The sequence below is a fragment of the Puma concolor genome, chromosome A1, assembly GCF_028749965.1.
Source record: "Puma concolor isolate L17-30 chromosome A1, mPumCon1.1.hap2, whole genome shotgun sequence".
NCBI classification, from domain to species: Eukaryota; Metazoa; Chordata; class Mammalia; order Carnivora; family Felidae; genus Puma; species Puma concolor.
Window position 1 is genome coordinate 67,145,858 of NC_141667.1, and position 8,036 is coordinate 67,153,893.

Genomic DNA, 8,036 nt, shown 5'->3' on the forward strand with positions numbered 1-8,036 from the left:
TGGGGGTAGGGAGACAAACCCATGTCCCTTCCCCAATCGGCTGTGGAACCTCCCTTGCACTTCCTGGGCCCTGGGGCTTCTCTCTGTGGGCAGAGACACCCTTCCATGTGCCAGGATAGAGAGGAAGGGACACCAGGTAAGAGAAGGGTATTTTCCTAAAACTGGCAGATCCTTCAGGCAAGCCCCCCCTTCACCCACCCCTGCCCTTCTGAAGCCCCAGCAGGGATGCCTATTACTCTTATGGACCAACAAATGTGATTGCCCCATGATAGAGTGGGCCATGGGTCAGGTGGAAGAGCCTCGATAGACATTAGCCCCTGGAGGGGGAGGAACATGCATATCAACTCAGGCCCCCAAGTTAGGCAGGCTCCATCCTTTATCTCATTTTTGTCTTCATGACAAAATAGCCTGGTGGGGATGAAACCAAGGCTACAGGAGAGGAAGTGACTAGTCCAGGATCCTGCAAAGAATTTGTTGCTGGAGCTTGACCAGCGCACAGGCTGTCTGACTCAGGGACATACACCAGGGAGGACCCTGATGCTGTAGGAACCCCTTCTGGGAAGCCAGCACCCTCTGGGGTGGGGTGGGGAAGGATACATTGAGGTGGCTGCTCTGGGGAGAAGAGCATAAAAATTAAAAATGCAGCATCTGACCCCAGCATTACCACCAGAGAATTACTCACTCCCACGTACAGGGTCGCCCTCCCTGCAGGGGTGTCTATGACCTCAAAACTGGCAAACAGCCAAATGTGTGGGGTAACACAAAAGGTGGTAGCGTGTCTGTGTTCTGCAATACCACACAGCAGGTAAAGAATTGGGTACAGCATGTCCTTATGTGGAAAGTTCTCCAAGATGTGTTATTGTTTGGTAAAAGAAAGTAGAGCAATGCACATGACATGATACCTTTGTATAAACCACAAACACAGAGACACATGTATAAGTATATAGGAAGAATAGAGAATGCTCTAGAAAGACGCATGCCAAGCAGATAAAAATGGGGAGGGGACTAGGATTGGAGGAGTAGTCAAAGGACACTTTCATTTTAGCTTTAATGTTTTTTAAAAGATGCAATTAAAAATAATTATAATATTTATTTATTGTTTAAGCAAGCTCTATTCTCAATGTGGGACTTGAACTCATAACCCTGAGATCATGAGTTGTATGCTTTATCCACTGAGCCAGCCAGGCATCCCTAAAGATAGTTATAATAGGGGTACCTGTGTGGCCCAGTCGGTTGAGTGTCTGACTTTGGCTCAGGTCATGATTTCATGGTTCATGAGTTCGAGCCCTGCATTGGGCTTGCTGCTGTCAGTGCAGAGCCCACTTTGGATCCTCTGTCCCCCTCTCTCTCTGCCCCTCCCCTGCTCATGCTCCCTCAAAAATAAATAAAACACTTTTAAAAACTAATAATTCTAAAAACACAAAGAATTTCCCAGGGCCACTTATTTGTCACACTGGGCCACCATCCCTTTCTCCAGAAGGAGAACCAACTCTTCCCTGGGGGCTTTAGCCCACCGGCCACCTTGGCCCACTTTGGCTGGCTGCTGTGTCCCTCTGCCACAATCCCCCAATATGTCCCCTGAAGCTGTCCTGGGCTGAAGGAGACCCAGTTCCCTCCTTCCAGTTCTTGTGTTCTCAGAACCTCTCAAGGTCCTGGGCCCTCACTGCAAAGATGGGGGTCCAGGCCCAGGGGCAAAAGTCACCACCTGGTCAACCCACAGGCCCTTTCAAAGCCACTGCATGGAGCTGGATTCCTTGGTGGTTGGGAAAAGTAGTGGAGTTGCTTCTCCTCCCCCACCAGATGGGAAGACTGGAAGGGAGTTAGCCTATCCACCCAGCACCCAGCGTTAAGGAGGGGAGAAAACACACATCTGTTGACTGCTGTGCAGCTCCAGCACCCCCAGTTTACAGAGGACACAGGCAGAGAGAGATATGACTGCCTGGAGGACACCTGTGGGACCCAAGACTCTAAGAGAGAAACTTGCTACTTATCTCTGGTCCCTTACACTGTTGACAGTCTTAGACGTAAAGCAGTATGGGATGGGCACAGAGCGAGCACAGAGCACACGGTGACCTGGGTTCTGGGCCGGGGTGGGGGCAGGTAGAGGCACCAGTTCTCACCTGGAGCCCAGCTATAAGTGCTGATGCAGCTGTGGGCGGATTCTTCCAGGGGCAGCCATTCCTACCTCCAAGAGCGAGAGCGAGAGCGCAAGGTGCACCCTGCAGGAGGCCTGGCCTGATGGTCAGGTGACTCCAGTTTCTGGGGGATTAGAGGCTGGAATTTAGCTTCCACAGAGAAAGAAATGCCCAGAGGGGAAGGAACACACACGGTTGGTTATACTGAATCAGAAGCATCCCAGGCCAGGCACAGACCCATACCGCTACACAAAACAGGGGGCACTATTGGTGTCCCTGGTGGTCCTGGCGGATCCAAGAGAAACAGAACATGACACGTGTGTGTTTTGTGATTCCTGTGTGGTCCATCTCAGCTCCTATCTGCAGAGAACTGGCTTGGGGATAGAACAGAGGCAGAAAGCCAAGGAGAAGCACCATAGAACCAGCCTCCCACCTCTAGGCCAGCCCAGAATGCTGACTGCCAGAATGAGGCCCTGGCCAGCTAAGAGGGGTGGGCAGCAGTAACCCCACTAGCCAGGTAGGCTACTGTCTTCCAGCCCTTCCTCTGAGGAGTTGATGGAACCCAGCAACCAGACCCAAAACCTGGAGTATGGAGTATGGAACTGGAGCTTGGAACTGGGAGCCCAGACCCAGAGCACAAAGCCTGGAACTGGAACCTGAAGCCCCAGACCCAGAAACTGGAGCCAAGAGCCTGAAGTCTAAAAAATTAGAATCTGGAGGGGCACCTGGCTGGCTCAGTGGCTAGAGTGTGAGACTCTTGCTCTCTGGGTTGTAAGTTTGAGCCCCACATTGGGTGTAGAGATTAGTTAAAAATAAAGTTTAAAAAAATAATAATAACAAAATAAGAAGTAGAGTCTGGTATCTGGAATCAGGGGTTGCAGCCCAGAACCTAGAGCCCAATGCCAAGAAGCAGAGTCCCTGCTCTGCTGGATGTCAGATGCCTGAAACTGGAGTCAGGGGACTGGAGCTCAGATCCTGGAGCCCGGAACCCAGAGCTTGCACCTGAGAATTTATGGTACAGGGCCTACAGCTCCAGGCCCAGAACATGGAACTCAGGACCTGAAGTCTAAAGCTAGATCTCAAAGCTTCAGGTCTGGAACCTAGAAGCTGGAGCATGGGACTACCATCTGAGAGTGTGCTGTCCACAACCTCACCCTCAGGCCTGGTCCCTGAGGCCAGCATGAAAGCACAGAGCTGGAACCACATGAGGAAGGCAGCTTCAGGGGAAGAGCTGATTTCTGAGAAAAGCCCAAAGCAACCTCAGCTCTTTTGGCCACAGACTTTGGCCTCATCAGTCAATGAGTGACTGGTGCCTGGGCCACCAGGATTAAACATTACACAGGGCACTTATCCCCCAAACAAGGATGGGGCATCCTCAGGTCAGCTGCCCCTGCCCTGGATCCACGGATCTAATGTAATAGAGCATGGGGCATCCAATCTGGAAAATGGGGCTTAGATGGGATAACATCTGCTAGGCAGCTCAGATTGAAGTCCAGACTGTCCAAGACAGGACAAAGTCAAGAGAGCCAGAGAGGGGTTGCTCTGTTTCCTAAGGGGAGGTGGCAGGTGGCCCCTACTATGTCACCCAGCCCATTGGTGATGCCTTGACCACACATACAGAGAGGATGCACCCGTGTGTGTGTGATGCACACACACGTCTGTGTCTGTGTACAGTGGGGCTGGCCTGAATAATTGGATGGAATATTCACTGCTGTGTCCACAATATGCAGCAGCATGCTGACTCATAGTGGGCTTTTATGTTGGTGGAACAAACATGCTGGTTCAAAGAGGCAGGAGGAGCCCTGTTGTGGGATTATAGTGGTCGCTAGTTTTCTCAAAAAAAGCTAGTTCATGGAGGGATGGTCTGGAATGTTCGTTTTTCTTCCCTTGGTTGTCCTCAAACTTTAGGTCCTGCAGGAAACTTACATGCAGAAAATTGAGTGTATTTAGAGACCAAATGGATCTTAGCCAAGGACTGGAGAAACAGCGGGTTGTGCCAACTTTCACAGCTTGCTCCATTCCCGGACCAAGCACTTGTTCTTGGGATCATTCTCTCCTCTTCTCAGCAGTCATGTCACTCCCAGAGAAATTGTTTTCATTGGCATGATCAAATTCACTATCTGTCAGTCTGTCACATTCACGTTGGCCATGCTGTCTCAGCTCCCACCTCCTGCTCGTTCCCAACCCCTTGCAAACTGCCCCTGCCCCCAGCACTCTCCCAGAACAGCTTGCCCAGGTCACTACATCTGCTCCGTTCGCACATTACCCAACATCTCTGTGGCATCTGACCCGGCTTATCTTGGTATATCTCTCAAAACTGGGAGACAACCCTGGCTTCTGGGGCATCTGCTTTTCTGTTTTTCTTCCTAATCCCTGTCGTACCTGTCGGTTTCCTCACAGGAGTCCCCCCCCCTTTTTTTTGCCCTCCCTCAAAGGTGGATGCTCCTCTGGACTCAGCCCTGGGCCCCATCTCTCCCCCATGTGCATATTCTCCCTTGGAGGGTATCATCACAGGCCATGCCTGAGGCCCTTGAGGCAGGCAAGATGCCAAGTCGCTCTGGACCCCAAGGCCATGACAAGATGCTGGTTTCAAACTGGACAGGTGTGAAAAGAGAGAGGTGACCTAGTCAGAATTGCATCTTGAAAAGATGACTGGCTGCTGTTTTTGGAGACCGGATTGGAGGGCACAAGGGCAGAAGCAGGGAGAACATTCAATGAGAGATGGTGGTCCTGACCAGGGAGGAGGTGAAAGGCTTAGGGAGCTCCCACAGAAGGGAAATTGGGGGTATTGGGTGATGGATGAGTGACAGGAGGTGGAGGTGGAGGACACGTCAAAGAAGCCTGCTCTGTTTCTGGCTCAGATCGATGGACCACATGCTGCTACTGAGGCTGGGAATGTGCAGGAGGCCCTGTTTGGGGTAAGGAGCACGTTGTGTGCTTCAGACTCACAGATCCAACTGCTCACCTCAGTCTCAGTCTGTACAGACGGTTCTTGGCATCTTCCCTCCCAAACTGCTCCTCCTCCTGGGTGCCATTTCTCACTGTGAGACACCACCCACCACCCAGGCTCCAGGCCCAGAGGTCTGGGAGAAGCCATGGCCAGAGTGCAGGTGGGCAGACAGGGCAGGAGTCATCATTCAGGGGGACATGTGCAGTCTGTCTCCGACAGGGAAGAGACAGGAGGTGAGCAGGAGGGGGATGAGATGAACAGAGGAGCAGAGTCTTGGTCGCCTTCTCCACCGCTCTTAGAAGTCTCGAAACCCAATCTGGTCAGCTCCCAAGTTTCGGTGCTCTTACCAGCACTTAGCAGCCCCCCCACCAATATACATGGAAGCAGCCACTGTTCATAGCATTTTGTAATTATATCTCTTGCTGCATTTGATTGATAACTGCCTCTTTCACTAAGCCCCAAGCTTTATGCGAGCAGGGAAGGTGGACTTCAAAATTATCAAAGATCCTAGCTTTATTAAAAAGAAGCACCCTTGGGGCACCTGGGTGGCTCAGTCAGTTAAGTTTCCAACTCTTGATTTTGGCTCAGATCATGATCTCACCATTTGTGAGTTTGAGCCCTGAATCTGCGCTGACAGCACGGAGCCTGCTTGGGATTCTCTCTCTCCCTCTCTCTCTGTCCCTCCCTTGCTCTCTCTCTCTCTCAAAATAAATAAAATAAACTTTAAAAAAAGTATCACCCCTAGTTCATAAGGAACACCTTGGATATAGCTGTTCCTGCTTAGGATCTGACCTAAGGCAGGGGAGAGGAACAGGGCCTATGGTAGAGGTCCCTGGACCCACTGTGGGTTGGTGGGGGGGCAGTGTGTGCTTGGATCCAGACAGCCTTTGAGCCCAATATGACTTTAACAGGATTTCTGAGCCCGGGGCGCCTGGGAGGCTCAATCAGTTAAGCGTCAGACTTTGGCTTAGGTCATGATCTCACGGTTTGTGGGTTTGAGCCCCATGTCAGGCTCTGTGCTGAAAGCTCGGAGCCTGGAGCCTGCTTTGGATTCTGTCTCCCTCTCTCTTTCTCCCTTCCCCCACTTACGCTCTGTCTCTCTTTCTCTCAAAAATGAATAAACATTAAAAAATATATTTTAAAAAAAACAGGGTTTCTGAGCCAAAGAATGATTCCAACACAAGAACTTAGCAATGATTGCATTTCCCTGGCTCAGCGAAACCCCTCCTATCCATACACGAACCCGTCTTACCCAAATCACTCACTCCAGTTTGGAGAGGTTCCGGGACACACAAATGTTCACTACATAAGTTACGATTCATGACAGGACATGATGCAACTGACACTGAGTATAAGAACACAAGAAAGGGCGCCTGGGTGGCTCAGTCGGTTGAGCGTCTGACTTTGGCTCAGGTCATGATCTCACAGCTCTGTGAGTTCGAGCCCCGCATTGAGCTCTGTGCTGACGGCTCAGAGCCTGGAGCCTGCTTCGGATTCTGTGTCTCCCTCTCTCTCTGCCCCTAACCCGACTCGCATTCTGTCTCTGTCTCTCTCAAAAATAAATAAACATTTAAAAAAATTTATAAAAAGAACACAAGAAAAGTAACATGTGATGGCAGATGGAAAAAGAGCAAGATGCAGTCTTTCATAGACAATAACACTCAAATAGGTTAAAAAGGCATAGAGAAAAGGATGAAAGGCAGTATTGTTACAACAATGTTTCTGAGAAGCAGGATTGTTTTTCTTTTCCTTTTTCTATAAATGAAGACCTTTCTAATAAGCACCAGGTGGCTGATCGCCCCAGTTCTCCATAATCTCCCAGAAAAAGCCATAAGAATGTATGGTTGATTTTCCAAACCATGGCACTTTTTAAGTGAATGGGGACTTTGGGCCAACAGTCATAAGCCAGGACTTGACCAGGCAAACCAGGATTTATGGTCACTCTACCCAAAACCAATCCCAGCTGCATCTCTGCTTCCCACCCCTCCCCAATCCTCTGGGGATTTTGTGGCCTAAACTGACACAGCCACAATGTGGTGGAGCCGGGTGGGATCCAAACCCGGGCTAGCCTCATTCTCTGCTCTTAACCATTCAACAGAAAGTCCATTGTGAACACTACCCAGAGGACAACTCCACAATGCTCTGCAAATTAAGGAAGAACTACTTAACCCTTATGACATTAACCCTTATGACATAAAAACTGTGCAGAAATGTCCATCTACCTTGATAGGAAAGGCTGGGTCTGTGTCACCCTAATAAATGTGAGATATTGAGTAGGACTGTAACTCAGAGGATCCTGAGCGATCAAAGTGCAACTAGTGAGCAAAAGGAGTTGTTGACCTGAAATAGGGCTGAGAATCTAGAGGAGGTGGGGCCATTCCCTTGGTTGGGACACTGCAGCCATCCCAGAGACAGTGAGAAGGGCACAAGAGCGTGAAGAGAATTCACATGCTGAGGGACTCTTCTAGGCACTGAGATGGGTCAGTTGGTTCATTGACTTCAACTCACTGCAAAGGAGGTGCCGATTGCCATTTTACAGGTGAAGTGACTTGCCTCGCACCCCAAGCTGATTCAGGGATTTTAATGACCAGGAGAGAGCTAGCCTTGCCAATCTTGGCTCAGCATAGAGTAGGAACTCAACTCATGTTGTTAGGAATGGATGGATAGACAAGTGGCTGGCTGGCTGGCTGGCTGGCTAGGTGGGTGGGTGGGTGGGTGGATGGATGGATGGACGGACGGACAGACGAATGGATAATGTTAGACAGGTTACTCAGACAGTTGCCTAAGCTAGATCCTGAATGGAACCCACTATTGCTGGATCTGTTAAATCCCACTCCTTTAGAAGGAAGCTCCCTTCTCATCTATTTTGTGACTCTGGGGCCCCATTCAGGCTCCACAGTCCCAAGAAAGGGAAACAAGCTTCTCAAAGGCTCCCTAAGGGCCCTCTCTGG